Here is a 16,784-nt window from a genome sequence, read left to right as displayed (position 1 = left end):
TATTAACAGAAGTCATGGCCAAGAGTCAATCTAGTCAAATAAGACACAGAGTCAGGAACCAAGAGAAGAAGAAGGCATAAAAGATTGGTCAAAAACTCCCTAGGCAGGAACCACAATAACTTCTTCTTTATCATTGTATCCTTAGAACCTAGTACATTGTTTGACATAAATGAGCACTCAAATATTTATTGACTAAATGAATAAAATAATTTGTGGAGTTGGTCATAGGAATAGCAGAGACCTTTATTACTCACTGAATATTTGCCTGCTCCTCCACCTCCCCCCCAAGGCCCCTTGCAGGTAAGTGGGGCCATTGACTAGAATAGACCAATGGACTGTGAGGAGAGGTGATATAGTATATTTAATCATTAGTGCCCAATTCTTGAGCCCTCTCTTCCATTGCAGTGGTGGCTGTGGAGGTAGCATGTTCCAGATGGTACAGTTCAAGATGTAGGGAGCTTTATTAACCTGGATTCTTTCATGCCCACCTGGGTTGTGTTAAGCCATTGCGATTTCCTTAGACAATCCTTAATAAATATAACAGACTACATTTACCAATCACTTAGTCAGCTTAGTGGCTGACTGAGCAGCTTAAGCAAAAGATACTTATTTTTCACAGTTCTGGAGGCCAAGAAGTCCAAGATCAAGATGCCAGCATATTTTGCATCAGCTAAGAACCCTCTTCCTGGGTTACAGACATCCACCTTCTCACTGAATGCATGAATAACCTTTCTTTCAAGCACACATATGAAGAAAGAGAGAGAGCTTTGGTCTCTCTTCCTCTTCCTATGAGGACACAATTCCCATTATTGGAGTTCTGCCTACATGACCTTATCTAAACCTAATTACCTCCCAAAGGCCCCACCTCCCAACTCCATTACATTGGCGGTTAGGGCTTAAACATATGAATTCTGGGTTGATAAAAACATTCAGCCCATAGAAACTTCCAGCCAAGATGGAGGCATAGGTAGATACACTTTGCCTCCTTGCACAACCATAATAAGGACAAAAACAAATTTAAAAACAAAAAACAACCAGAACTTCCAGAAAATTGAACTGTACGGAAGTCCAACAATCAAAAAGTAAAAAGAAGAAACACTTATTCAGATTGGTAGGAGGGTCAGAGATGGGCAGCTTGGGCATAGAGTATGTACCATAAGGTGGCAGCTGGTGGTCCCATATTTGCCTGTGGATAAACCGAGATGAACAAACCGGGGAGCAAGACAGACCATGAAACCCAGGGTTCCAGTGAGGGAAAAGAAAGCCTCAAAACCTCTGGCTGTAAAAATCTGTGGTGGTTGCAGTGGTGGGAGGAACTCCCATCTCACAGGGGAGTTTGTTGGAGAGACTCACAGGGTCCTAGAATGTACACAAACCCGCCCACCCAGGAATCAGCACCAGAAGGACTGGATTTGCTTGTGGGTAGTGGGGGAAGTGACTGAAAGCCATCTGAGAGCTAAGCAGTTGGCATTGTTCTCTGATCTCTCCCCCACATATAGTGCCTCAATGCAGCAAAGTGGGTTACCTGCCCAGGTGAATATCTAAGGCTCCACCCCTTACAACAAAACAGGTATGCCAAGACAAAGAAATATGGCCCAAATGAAAGAACAGATCAAAACTCCAGAAAAAGAGCTAAGTGACGAAGAGATAGACAACCTATCTGATACAGAGTTCAAAACATTGGTATTCGGAATGCTCACAGAAATGGTTAAGTATGGTCACAAAATAGAGGCAAAAATAAAGGCTATGCAAAGTGAAATAAAGAAAAATATACAGGGAAACAACAGTGAAGAGAAAGACTGGGATTCAAATCAATAGTTTGGAGCAGAAGGAAGAAATAAACATTCAACCAGAATAGAATGAAGAAAGAAGAATTCAAAATAATGTGGAGAAGGTTAGGTACCTCTGAGGCAATTTTAAACACTCCAACATCCGAATCATAGGGATACCAGAAAGAGAAGAGGAACAGCAAGAAATTGAAAACTTATTTGAACAAATAATGAAGAAGAATTTCCCCAATCTGGCAAAGAAAATAGATTTCCAGGAAGTCCAAGGAGCTCAGAGAGTCCCAAAGAAGTATGACCCAAGGAAGCACACACTAAAGCACATCATACTTACATTAGCCAAGATTAAAGATAAGAAGAGAATCTTAAAAGCAGCAAGAGAAAAGGAGACAGTTACCTACAAAGGAGTGCCCATAAGACTATCAGCTGATTTCTTGAAAGAAATCTTACAGGCAAGAAGGGGCTGGAAAGAAGTATTCAAAGTCATGAAAGGCAAGGATCTACATCCAAGATTACTCTATCCATCAAAGCTATCACTTAAAATGGAAGGGCAAATTAAGTGCTTCCCAGGTAAAGTAAAGTTGAAGGAGTTAATCATTACCAAGGCCTTATTATATGAAATATTAAAAGGACGTATCTAAGAAAAAGAAGATGATAAAAAATATGAACAGTAAAATGACAACAAACTCACAACTATCAACAACTAAACCTAAAAACAAAACAAAAACAACCAAACTAGAACAGGAACCAAGCAAACAACTAGAACAAGAATAGAATCACATAAATGGAGATCACATGGAAGGTTATCAGAGGAGGGAGGTAGGGGGAGAATGGGGGGAAAAGGTACAGAGAATAAGAAGCATAATTGGTAGGTACAAAATAAACAGGGGGAGGTTAAGGATACTACAGGAAATGGAGAAGCCAAAGAACTTATATGTAGGACCCATGGACATGAACTAAGGAGGGGAGATGCTGGTGGGAGGGAGCAGGGTGGAGGGGGATAAAGGGGAGAAAAAAAATAGGATAACTGAAGTAGTATAATCAATAAAATATACTTTAAAAATTCAGCCATGACACTAATTTAGTCCAGTGACTTCCTTCCAACCCTCTTTTTGCACCCTCTTGTAAAAGGTTGTTCCTTTGATTATTACATCATCTGGTTTACCACCCTTTAACTCTTTTATTCATCTTTGTTACCATTATCCTCCACCTTCTTTTCACTTCCTTCATTTATTACAGATTTAATTAGCTGGCTCAAAATTTTCTTTTGCTCCTCATCTCCTGCCATCATCTGTTTCACATATATACCAACTATTCACTCAAAGTCTTAGCCTCAAAACTCCTTGACATCATCAACTCCAATAACATTCATCTACATTAGCTTCAGCCAACCCTCCTATAGCCACAATGTAGACTACATCATCACATAACTCTTCCACCTTTGGAAATGCCAATTCTAAACAATCAATGTTTTTTCCCTTCCTTCTCTCCCTCTACCCTGTAGTTAGACCTCATTTGGACCTCCCATCCTTTAAGTCCAACTTATGTATATGCCTCCCCTACTAGATCCTAAGCTCCCTGAAGTCAGGACTGTGTTGTATTTCTCTCTATATATTTTCAGCACTTACCATAGTCTATGCCTCAGGGATTCATGCCAAAGATATTCATGATAAATGGATGAGCAAAGTGTCTGTCACTGCACATTTGGTAGGTAGGTTCCCACAGTGTCTTAAATGTGTTGTTTGGTAAATTACATCACAGATTCCTTTCAAGAGTAGCTGGACAAAAAACAAAAAATCAAAATTATAATACTAACTTTATTGCCATTTACCTACATGGTCTTGGACAAGTCCTTTGACTTCTCCCTGAATCTCAGCTTCCTTTTGTCTTTTTTGTAGGGAAGAAAGTTTAATTGTTAATAGGAACCAAATGAAATCATGAATGTGAATGTGATTTGAATGTGTAAAGAATTCTTTATAGATATAAGAATTATTACAGTAATACCAATTGGTTTTCTATTTCTCAGCATGCACTGACCTGTCAGATTCACACTCTTCTTTATGGAGGAAAAGCTGTGAAAATGTTGGAAACCAAGTGCCCAGAAAGCCAAAGAAGAACCACAAGGCCTTCAGCCCATCACAACCTGCTTCTTTCAGCCTTGTTTATTCCTCAATTCACCAAACGTTCATTGATTTCCCACTGTTTTCAGCTACTCAGTACAACACAGGCCTTGCCCTCCAGGAGTTCAGTCTTTTGGTGGAAACAGATGAATAAACAAGTAATTGCAATCAGTCTGAAAAAGCAAACTAGAAGGAGGTGCTAGATACTGAGGGTAGAGAAAACCCTAATTGTCTCTTGGGAGAGAGACACACAGAGTTTCATAGAGGAGAGGATCAGGCCCTCTTCAGCTACAAAGGACCACCTTTCCTGGGGACATAGTAATTAGGCAGGACCCATAGGTAACAGGTACATAAAAAAGAAGTAAACACAACTGGAAATTGAGGTCTGTTCCTTAACTCTTCCCCAGGCTAGGTTTTTGCCCTGGCACTACCTGGACACAAACATTCCAGATGTTTGTGTGATCATTCCTCTCAACAATTCTATGCAGTACAGGCCCACCACTTGCTTCTGTGTGAATATATCCAGGCCTTCTGAGACCAAATTTTGCATTTCTTTCACCATGTTGCACTGCCCGTCATGCTTGGAAAAGACATCATGTCCAAGACTAAGGAGGAGGACAAGGCCCTCCCACTGCATGTAGGGTTGGGTTCAGAGCTCTGAGGCAGGGTTACTATCTGGGTGACCAGGCAGTCTCCAACCGGAGTCACTCCTATACTGGCTGCTCCCTGCAGTGCAGGTCAAACAGATCCATAGCTCCTTATGCCAGACCCCAGCCTCATACAACGAGAATCACATGCTGTCTGCATAGGAGCAGTGCAGGGGCACTGCACTCCCAGCTGGCCATGAAGGACAGGATGGCAGGGAAAGTACAGATTACTCCCAGAGATGACAACCTGATGAAGCAAGTGTACTTTGAGACTCAGTTCCATGGCAGGCAGACAGGCTGCCCTACCACTCTCAGGGAGCTCAGGTCTTCCTCCATGGATCTTTGGGGACCCCAAGCATGGCTCAGCAAGGTCTGATACATGTATAGGGGGCACATTCACCACACTTCCTCCTGGACAGCAGATCCTGAGGAGGACATAGACTGAATAACTTTACTACTATGGGTTCCAAAGCATAGTCTGAATAAATGAACTGGGCATTTTCAGTAACCTGTGGACAGAAGAAATTGGGGCCCCAAAACTGACCTCTTTTTCTTTATTCTTATGCTATCTTGCTAGGTAGGTCCCTCTTCCTCTTTCCTAAGTGTGTGTGGGAGTTGGGAGGAGGACAGCAGGGGGCCAAGCAAGGGGGTGGTGATGGGGAAGGGATATCTAGGCATACTTTACGATATCAAAGTCAGTATTTTCAATTACTTTCCACTCATCCCCCCTAATTTTCTACTTGTAACTATGGAAATGCATAATAAGTATTATTTTGATAATCACAGGGATGGTTTGAGAAACAAAAGATAACATATTTTTATCAGCCCCATGAGCTGCTTCCTCTTATACATGTTCCTTACCATTGGCTTACAGGGTGGTATTCATGGCTCAGAAGAGAAGTGGTCACGTCATCACATCTACTGTACAAGCACCATCTTGGAGCCCTCTCAGTGTATATAATCCTGTCTGTATACACTGAAGGAGGGTTGTGCCTCTGGAAGACTCAAGGGGATAGTGTTCCAGAACACCTACTCCTTTCTCATCCCCATTGAGAGAATGACCCGAGCAGGATGCAATTATGCTGCAGTAGTGACCTTCATAAAGCTTAGAATCTAGGGGTCTATGCATCTGAATACCAGCATGCTTCTCAAAATAACATACCCCAGCTGGTATGGCATGGAGTCTCCAAGCTAAAGCATCAGCATGATGCATTTCCTTTTCTACCAACTTTACTGCATGATAACTGAGTCACAACATTAATTTTATATTAAAACAGATATACATTATGGGTGAAAATGCAAAATTCTCAAGAATTTTTATAATGCCCCAAGAGATTAAAAGGAATTTTGTGTCTGTAATAGTCAGCTTCAGACTAAAAATACCCTTTCATCCTTCACTGGGACTATTTCACTAAAAAGTTGAGATGTTGTATCCAGTTGTACCCACCTCTTTGGGGTTCAGTAATGCTTATCTTTTCCAAGCATCTGTTGAATCTATTCTTTATCATCTTGGCAAAACTAATTTTGTTCTAGTTCTGAGACAACTTGGGTTGAAAACCTGCCCCAAATGCAGAAGGCCAGTTAGACACCTCGGAGACCTAAAGTTCCTTTCTCCTCACCTACAATGACCCCAGGATACTCTTACACTCACCTCAGTCACACTCACCTCACCAAGGTTCCAATTCAAAGGCTGAGTTCTGAAAAGATGCTATTGCCCCTAAATGTCTGAATGCCACCCACTAAATTGGGAATACCTGATTATACTCATTTAAATGGGTCCAGCATAGAACCAAGAACAGAATAAATATTCATTTTCTGTCCTCTGAAAAGAAATGACAAAGGAAGTTGTCCAATAGGGCAGCCTTTCAACTTAAGCAACACTGATTTATGGTATGCTTGGCAGGTGGCCCTGAATTCCCAGGCCTGACTTACTCCCCTGTGCCCTCCCTGTCTTTCTTATTCCTCACATTTCTTTCAAAGGAGACTGAGCTCTTCCTAAAGATATTTCCAATAGCACCTGGACCTTCGTGGAGGCTGAGTTGAGGCTTCTAACTCTCAGGACAGAGTAAGACCACCAGATCCAAACTTCTGGCTCAGGGTCAAATTTGCTGAGGTGAGGTTTCATTCCTGTCCCTTGCCCACTGTAGTACAGCAAGAATAAGAAAAGCCAGAAGAACCACGTTGCCCTCAGTAGAAATCTTAGGCAGGGAATGGATAGGTCAAGTCTGACCTGGCTCTGGACACACTTACGTGTGATGCGAATCCTGGACCTTCAAAGCAAAGTCCTTTTTCACTTGTTTTTGACATGATCCCTTTTCCTTTCACTTCTTTTGTACAGAGACAGCACTCTCCTTTTTTGTCCCCAGATGAGGTACATAAAGGTGTTCAGAACATGCCATCCCCAAATATGGCATTTTGGCATATTGATCATTTTAAGCTAAAGGCCCTTGAGGAATAGCAGATACAGGAAGGACTCTGACTTCCCCCTTTGTACCTAGAAGCAGAGCATACAATTCCCATGAGGAAAGTGCCCTCCTTGTGCCAGGTCGAGAAGGACATTTTTTTTGATGTTATTTATTTATTTTTAGAAAATAGGAGGGAGGGAGAAAGATAGGAAGAGAAACATCAATGTTTCAGAAACATCGATGAGAAACATCAGTGTGACAGAAACATCAGTCAGTTGCCTCTTGCGTGCCCCCAACTGGGGACCTGGCCGGCAACCCTGGGATGTGCCCTGATTGGGAACTGAGTGACTTCCCTTCTTTGCAGTGACCTGTAAGCTAGTGCTCAATCCACTAAGCCACACAAGCCAGGGAGAGAAGGACATTCTTATCACCAGAGATTGGGAATCAACACCAAAATGGATTTGTCCTAACAAGCCTACTAAAAGAAGCTATCTTCCATTAGTCTCCTCCATATATTTTCTGGTCACCTTCCCATAATTTACCACCCCTATAAGTTTAGTCCACCTTTTTTTTTTTTGGCCTGGTCACAACTCTATACAAATTTTTTGTCCTTAGTAAAAAGGTACATAACTCTTAAGTACTAACCACTTCTGTGGGCCTTCATTTTTCCCATGATAGCTCCAGGTGCCCATAGTTACATTAAATAAAAAATGTATGTTTTTTCCTGTTAATTTGTCTAAGTCAGTTTAACTTTCAGGCCCAGCCACAAAACCTAAAAGGGTAGAGGAAAAAGTTTTTTCTCTTCTACACATACTTGGACCCTTCTAGAACCAGGCTTAACCACTCTGATTCTCCCTGACTCTTTCTGCACCTGGGATGCTGGGAGGAGCAAACAAACACCCCTGCCTTGTGGCTGGTCAGATTGGTACAGGGTGCAGCAAGAGGGGGGGGGCGGCAAATAGGGATTTGGAATGGGGTCCAGAACTCAAGGTGTCCAGGAAATATTAGGATGTCCTCACCCCTTCCCCCCACAGGTGTGAGTTGGGGGAAGGGACATGTGGAGCAGGAACATGCAGAGCTGTTTTGTACGGCAATGGCTTTGCAGCTAACCTCTGGCATGGTCATTTAACATATTTATAACCTTTAACTGGTTGCATGAATATGTTAAATAGCTGTGGCCATACTTTGAGCCACGGGGATGGAAGTGCCTTCCACCCAAGATGTAACTTGGGGGCAGCTCCCCCTGGTTACAGCACCTGCATGGGAGCTTGGAGAAGATTGGCTCCATGACATGGGGCCATACCTACCCAGACTCATGATGGCAGCCCAGTAAACTTGGAATAATACAGGAATGCTGGCAGGTGTAACTGATTGTAGCAGGAGCTGGAAATGGGGGCACAAAGGGAGGTTGGCACTGGGATTTAAACCAAGACTCAGCAGCCATGCTAGGAAAGAACCATGCAGCTTTGGCAAGAGTGAGGACACATGGCTTTGGGGTGCTCCCTTTGGCCACATAGCTTAAGAAGTAGGAGACACTTTGCCTGGAAGAAAAAGGGTGAAAGGACTTTTACTGGTAAGCCATGAGAAAGTGCCATATGACTTTGGATTAACTGGAGATTATGGCGTTGACACAGCTGTTGGTGCCAGGAGCCTGAATCATGGACGTATACTTCTTTCCTGAGATACGGTACCCCAGATTAGGGCAGAAGAAGGAAGGACTGTGTGGGTCTGTGGGTATCCTGAAGGATTTTAATATTTTAATGAAGACAACAGGTCACTATTTTAAGTCAATATAGCTTCAAATAAATATTTCCTTTTCTTTTCACAAATCTCTAGCATTGAGAGACATCTTTCCTCTGGTGGCAGACAAGCGAACCTAGTGGGGGGTCCTTTCAGTAATTGTATATAGTACCCACCTTGGTCCTGTTCTGTAACAGGATGAGTGCACATGAGGCCAAGCTAGTGTCCCTCCTCCTTTCTCTCTCTGTGGGCCATGGTAAGTGTGATTTGTGTCCTAAAATTCCGTTCCAGGATTTGGCCTGAGCCAGTCTCCAATCAGATTTTGCCAAAGTTTGGCACTGTCAGGCTGTTTAATAAAGTGGTACTTCTTACTGTTCTTTGTGCACACATCCCTCTGTGAGATTCCTAGGGGGGGAAAGGTGAGTAAGCCCCTGGACCATCTCAATGATTGTCCCTAACATAGAAAAACCATAAAGGTTACACAAAACATCCACTCACTCCACTTTGTGTGTGCTTCGCAGTAACTGTGGTGAGGTCCATTTGGCTATTATTCCCAATTGTCAAATGAGGAATCTTCATTCAAAGTCCCCTGATGATGTTGATGATGATGAAAATAGCTAAGCAGTGGCAGAGCCAAGCATGGGCTCTGGGCCTTGGAGGAAGGCTTAGAGCGGAAAGGATACAGGCTTTGGAGCCAGGCAGACCTCTGAGTACCAGCTCCCTAGCTCTCTTGATTTCTGTCTGATTGAGGGAAGGGGTGCCAGGGAAATAGCTTGTCCTGACCTTGTCTCTCTTTTCCCACGTGGCTTTTTATCCCGTGTGTGCTGCTGCTACTCACAGCCCCTCCCCTCCAGCCGACAGTGCCCGCCTCATTTCTACCCAGAATCTTACTCTCTGATTCAGAGAATAAATTTAGGATCAGCCCAAGGGAGAGGAGGTTTAAAACAAGAATACCCATCTGGTTTCCATAAAGGGATGGAACAAGGTGGGGGAGGGGAACTGCAGTGGGGACCCTTCCCTATCCCCAGTCTCCATTGTTACGCAAAGTCCTTGGTACTGGGGTGGATTGGATGTAAATTGAATTAAGTCCCCATCTGTTAGTTTATTCATTGCTGAGTTTTTTTTTTCTATTTTTTCCTTTTTGGACTATGTTTCATACTTGCTAATGAGCTGATCAAATATCATTAGGCACTGTGGGCAGGAGGCAGTTCTGCTCTGTGGGGGGGGCTCCAGTGTGCTCTCTGACACCTCTAAGAGACACCCTTCCCCCCTCACTCTCCCTTTGGATTTTTGCTGCCTCAGCCCTCCTAAAAAATGCCCAAGCTGTTGATTCAAAATAGATATTCATTTGCATGAAATTAGCATGTTGCTCATTTACTATTCTGTTCTACCCCAGTCTTACCATCCCAGGTCCCCAGTCCAGGTTATGGTAAGCAAGTATGGGGGACTGGCTGAGTGAAGGGGCAGGAGGCACATACTTCAGGTTGTCCCTCAGGAAGGCAGGCTTTAGAGAGCAAATTCGGCAGCAAGTTCTGAGCTGCATGTTCAGCTGCTCTGAGGTGAGCCCTGTGACAGCAGAAGTGGGCAGTGAGTTACCTGTGAGGCAGGGACATCAGGGTTCCTCACCCAGTTTCTGCCTCCCCAGTCATGCTTCTCTCTGGGAAGTTCGGTTGAGCAGAGGAAAGGGGGGAGATAAGGGCCCCGGAGCACCTATGAAAATACCACCAACAATAAGAACTATGAAATAAGACCACCGTTTACTGGTCTTTTGTTAGACACAGACATTGTTTAAATTATAATTTTAACTCTTATCAAATTCCTTAAAGATAAATGATGTATCTCTCAGGACTTCCAAGTGCAAGTATCTGAAAATCATAACTCTTAACAGGATAAAAATAGGTGCACGTGTTGAGGAAAATAATGTGGATATAACTGAAAAAGAAAATCCAAATCCTGGGGTTTTAGGGGTCAGGCCCTTTGGGTGGAACAGCTCCATCATGGCAGTCAGGATGTGATCTCTCTCCCCTTAGCTCTGCTTTTGCCTTCTTGGGTTGGGACACAACCCTCCTCAGTTTCCTCAATATGTTAGCTCCCAGCAGCTCCAGACTTAAGTCTTGGAGGAAATTTAAAAAAAATACAAACCTTTTCTTTACAAAGAGCAAAATGACAGTAACCAGAGAGGAGGAGCAAGAGGGATAATGGGGGGACCATAGAGGAAGGTCCATCAAACAACATGTATAAAGGACCCATGGACAAAGCCAAAAGAGGTGGATTCAATGGTGGAAGATGGGGATGGGTGGGGTGGAGGGCTGTGGTGGGGTGAAAATGCAGACAACTGTACTTGAACAACAATAAAAAGAAACTTCTCTTTACAAATGACTGCAGTTCAGGTCCTAGGCCTGATTTTTGTTGGCATACATCGGATCATAGGTCACCCTTGAATCAATCACTGTAATGGGAGAGATAATGCTCATTACTAGCAGGTCGAGCTGCTGTCACATGCACAGCTCAGAGAGAAAGGGTGTGGCATCAATGAATGCTACCCTTGAAAATCACCAGGCCTCTGCACCAGAAGGGGGATGCTCAGGAGAAAATTGGGCTCTCGTTACAGAAGAAAAAGGAATAGATGGTACGTGACAAAAACCAATAGATACCCACTGCAGATATCCTGCCCTTTACAGATAAGGAAAAACATAGATGGGTAATTCATTTTCCTACTGTTATGTAACTAGTAAACTGCAAACTGGTATTCAAATCTAGAGTTTGTCATCTCCAAAGCCACATACTGTATGTCACCCTTCCTCTTACATTGAATATCAGGGGAAAGGGAGATAGAGAATGTTGTTAGAGGTAAAGAAATGTGTACAAGAGAAAAAACTTTGCTAGCAATATATATTGAATTTCTAAAATGCTCTGATAACATGCAAATTGGTCATGGGAGAAGGAGAAACTCATTAATCCATTGGAACAGACTACCTCATGGTGGAAATAATGTTGTATTCTAGATTAAAAAGGGATCTTAGGAAATTTGAGATCATCTGGACTGACACGAATCACCCAGCACAGTTCCTTTTCATCCCTCGCCTCACCCTTCCCTTCCACATGTACAGGAAGAAGGCCATGTGTTAGCTGGCGGTGGCAGGGTCCCTCCTCTTCTGCCCTGAAGAGGTGTGTATCTGTGTATGTATGTGATGAAAGGGCAGATAAAGAGCTTCCCAGACAAGAAAAAAAAAAACTAAAGGAGTTCATTAACACCAAAGCATAATGTTAAAGGGACTTATTTTTTTTTAAAGATTTTATTTATTTATCTTTAGAGGGGAAGGAAAGGAGAGAGGGAGAGAAACATCAATGTATGGTTGCCTTTCATGCATCCCCTGCCGGGAACTGGCCTGCAGGGAACCTGCCTGCAACCCCAGTATGTGCCCTGACTGGGAATCGAACCGCGATTGTCTGGTTCGCAGGCCTGCGCTCAATCCACTGAGCTACACCAGCCAGGGCAAAGGGACTTATTTTTTAAAAAGACAATCAAAATTATGAACAATAAAATGGCAGTCAATTCATACCTGTCAACAGTTGAATCTAAAAAGCAAACTGAGCAAACAAGAAGAACAAAGTCAGAATCAAGGATATGGAGAGCATTTTGATGGTTGCCAGATGGGAGGGGGTGTGGTGTAATGGGTGAAGAGGTGAGGGGATTAAGAAGTACAAATAAATAGTTACAGAATAACCATGGGGATATAATCTACAGTGTAGGAAACAGTAGCCAAAGAACTTATGTGCATGACCCATGGACATGAACAAAGGTGTGGGGATTGCCTAAGGGAGTGGGGGGTGCTGGGCAGAGGGGGAGTAAGGGGAGAGCAATTGGGACAACTGTAATAGCACAATCAATAAAATATAATTTAAAAAAACAAATGGAGAATTAACTTTTATAATCTTCTGTACCTCTGTTATTGTCTTAGCCACTGATGTCACACAAATACTACTAACACTGCTGTTAACCACTGATGCCTCAGCTGAGTAATGCACAATGATGGCTGTGTTCCTTCCACCCTGTCTCTTTCATATTTCCCCCATGCAGCCCACAGAGTTCTTTGATGGCAAGCAACAGAAACCTCCTCTGGCTAACTTAAGTTGAAAGGTGTGGGTAGTTACAACTAGGCTTCAGGAAGGACAGAAAGCAGAACCACTCCAGGGATATGAGAAGTTAAAAGTAATTGGGGCACCCAGATAAGCAGCAAATCAGAGTGGATTTAACCTGGTCTCTGCTCAGCAAGTCTTACTTCTATGTATAGTTTTGTTTGCCTGGAGAAAGTGTGCTTTTTGTTTGCTCAAAGATGCCTCAATTCTCTTAGCTGTGCACCTTTTCTTAGTATCACAAAGGGCTAGCAGTGACCCTGGAAATGAAAATAATAAACAATCTTCTCAGGTTTCTACCATCCAATGATTTCTGACCTTGTGTAATTCTACTCATAGTTTCAATTCTAAAAAGAGATTGGCTAGATTGAGTCCCTGACACACAGTCTCAAGAAGACTTCATGGAATCAGGAGTCAGAGCAGTAGAGTGGAAAGAGGGAGAGACCCCAAAAGAAAGCCAACATTCCTTATCAAAAGAAAAGGAAACCTTGCTGGACAGGCAAAACCAGCAGGTGTCCACCTCACACCACGAGCTGATCAGGGAGTAAGTGTTCCTTACTCAGTGCAGCCATGTTACCAAACCCTACAAAGAATCATGTGGATGGCATCATCCAGAGTTGTGCAATGCAGAAGATTTCTCTGTTCCCTACATGCTCCCTGCCTTGTCAGTCTTTCAAGAAACAACTGGGTACAGTATGTATTCTTAATTCTTTAGCTAGAGGATCATTTAAATCTCTCAGGCAAGAATGATGTAGAAGGACCCCAGTTTATGACTCTTCCTATCTTTCTTGCTACTTTTTGTTACCCGAAGAAAGGAGGTTTAGGTTTTCAGAAGAAGTCTGTCCCACTTGTATCCCCCTCTTTCAAGCTTTCCAATCTGCATTGCATCCTTTTTCCCCCGTGAAAACTTTCCCTGCCCTAAGATTCTGCTCCTTCTTTTCTTCTTGTGTTTGCAAACTCTATTAGTTTAATAAAATGGTAATCAAGATTTTTTAATAGTTGTACAAATGGAAATGGTGAGTGCTCTAAATTCGGTTCCCTATTCTGGACTAGTTTCCTTACCAGTCATCTTAGAAGCAAAAACACTGAAGTGAGTGCTATTTTCCTTCAGTCTGACCTCACCGAAGAAAAGCAGAGTCTTCCCTTTAATGTGTCTCTGAGTTTGCCCCTGGCAGAAAAATTCCCCTTGAATTATTATACTAAGCAGCTTTTGACCTCTTCCTGAGCCTGGTTTACATTATAAGAGCCATCACATTAGCTGTGAGTGGCTGTGCCTGAGCCACCTGAGAAGGCAGATACCAGCTCCTATTAGATTTCTCTTGATTCTCAAATCTTTCTCCTGATAGAAGCAAGCAGGGTAGGTCTCAGTTCATCACTACACATTTCTATTTAATTGTGGTCTACCATGCTATTCATTCTCCAAGCTATTAACTTTGCTATTTATTCCTCTGTTCCTGCCCTTAGTTCCTGACCTTCAGGCTTAATTCATGGCACTACTTTTGTACCTATTTCCTTGGTACCTCTCAACAACTCATTTGCTTTCTTCTCTTCCCTCGTGAACTGCTGCTGCTGGACCCAGATAAAATCATGAGAATTTTGTCATATTAGGGAGCTATCTGGAAAGGGAGAAGTAATATAAGAAAATGAAACAAAAACAGGCAGATTTTGATGAAATTGTATTTCATCAAAATATAAAAGTCTTGCTTGGGGTGAGTCAAATTTGGAGGCCCTGGTCGCACTTGAACAAATTGATGGTATTAGGTGGAGTGAGAGAAAAGAGCTAGTGCTAGAAGCAGAAAAGAATCAACAAAATCAATTTCAGTGCATTGGGCAGGTGGTACCTAAACCTTTCTAACCAGCAGGACTCCCCGTGCAACAGAAACCAAGACAGGATTCAACCTCCACTGCAACGTGGATCCAACAAGTATAGAACTGGGCAGAATAGAAAAAAGCTGCACTACTAGGGGAAGGTGGAGACAAATAGGACAGTAAGCAGCCCCAGTATCACTGCCAGATCCAGCAATTCCTTGTCATTTCCAAGCCAGCAGACACAGAGAAGGAATTCTAGAGTTATATTGCTGCCAGGGGGATCTTTTCAGTACAATCCTAAGGGGTACAATCCTATTGACTTGTGTCAATCCTATTGACAATTCTAAGGGGTACAATCCTATTCAGTACAATCCTAGACTTGTGGTGTGAAAGAACTAGAAAAATATGAGTCAGGATAAATCAGAATGATGGGCCCAGGTACAGCACCCGGGGACTTGATTCCATCCTGAAGACAGAGGTGGACAAGGATGGTGAGAAGATGAGGGTGGGCGTGATAGTGGTGGTGGTCTTGTGCTGTACACCAGCTCTTATTTCACCAAGGTCTGTCTTGGGTTAACCTAACCATACTGAAAATCTCAGTTGTTCTCAAGCTCAGGATGTCCCAAGTGGTTTTCCTAGGCTCTAGACTTCACATCCAGCTGTCTCTTAGATATCTCTGCCTGGGTATTCCACAGTCACATCACACTCATCATGGTCCAAACTGAACCACGCCTCATCCCCCAACCTTCTGTGTTCCCTATTTCAGAGAATGATATGTCATTATCCACACAGAGTTTTCTAAGGCAGAAACTTCAGTGTTATCCCTGACTCCTCCCACTTCCTCAAGCCCCTTACATTTAGTCAACCAATGAAACTTGTCAATTCTACTTGCTAAAAAATTATCCAGTTCATACTTATATCCATCCCTTCTACTATAGCTCACTTTTAACCCACCACCAGTCTTGCCTAAGTCACTACAACAGTCCCTAGCTACCATTGACCTGTCAGCTACCACCCTTGGCCTTGTTGGTCTCATCTTCCATACTATTCCCATGTTAAAGATCCTACGGTGGCCTCCACTTGCTTTGGATAAAGTCCAAGCTCAATTGTCTTGCCTATCTGACCCTCTGGGATCTACCTTTAACAAGTCTTCCAGCTTCATTCCCTACTAAGACCTGCTCCAAATTTTATGGTCTACAAATACAAACATACTAGCAGTTTTCCCCTCACACACTTTGTTGTACCTCAACATGAAGATGTCATTGTTCTCAGTGACCTTTTGACCTGCAATGCCTCTCCCCAGCTATTTTTATCTAACACAGGCTCCTACTTTGAAGCGTAGCTCTAGTACCTTTTCCAGGAAGCTTGCCCTATCCACTACAGTTTACGCACAGATTAAAAATGTTTTTTTTTTACAAAGATTTCAAAAAGAATTAAAAGAAGCAACTAAAGCAAAAAAATTTCAAAATGGACAGGTAGCTCAGTTGATTAGAACATTGTCTCAATACACCAAGGTTGCAGGTTCAATCCCCAGCTAGTGAACACACAAGAGGCAGGGAAACAACCAATGCATTTATTGAACAACAAATTTATGTCTCTCTCTCTCTCAAATAAAAGTTATAAAAGGAACTATATCAAATTTAAAAAATTATAAAATAAAAAGGCAGCCTATAGAATGAAACAAAATATTTGCAAATTTGTTAAGGGATTAATATCAAAAATGTATAAAAACTCAGTCAACTCATTAGCAAAAAAAAAAAACTATTTAAAAATGTACAAAGGATTTGAATTGACATTTTTCCAAACAAGACATACAAATGTCCAATGAAAATGTACCTGAGGTGTTTGCCATCACTAATTATCAAGGAACTGCAAATCAAAACCACAGTGAGATACCACCTCACACTTGATGGAATGATTATCACCAAAGAGACAAGTGATAAGTGCTGGTGAGGATGTGGAGAAAAGGGAACCCTTGTGCACTGTTCGTAGGAATGTGAGATTGCACAGTAACAGTGGAAAGCAATATGGAGGGTTCTCAAGAAATTAAAAAGTAGAACTACCATATAATACAGCAATGCTACTTCTGGGTATATATACAAAGGAAATGAAAATAGGATCTCAAAAAGATATCTGTACCCC

The sequence above is a fragment of the Artibeus jamaicensis genome, unplaced genomic scaffold, assembly GCF_021234435.1.
Source record: "Artibeus jamaicensis isolate MK-2021 breed Jamaican fruit bat unplaced genomic scaffold, CSHL_Jam_final contig_585, whole genome shotgun sequence".
Lineage (NCBI taxonomy): Eukaryota > Metazoa > Chordata > Mammalia > Chiroptera > Phyllostomidae > Artibeus > Artibeus jamaicensis.
The sequence above is the reverse complement of the archived record's forward strand: the minus strand, read 5'-3'. Positions refer to the sequence as shown.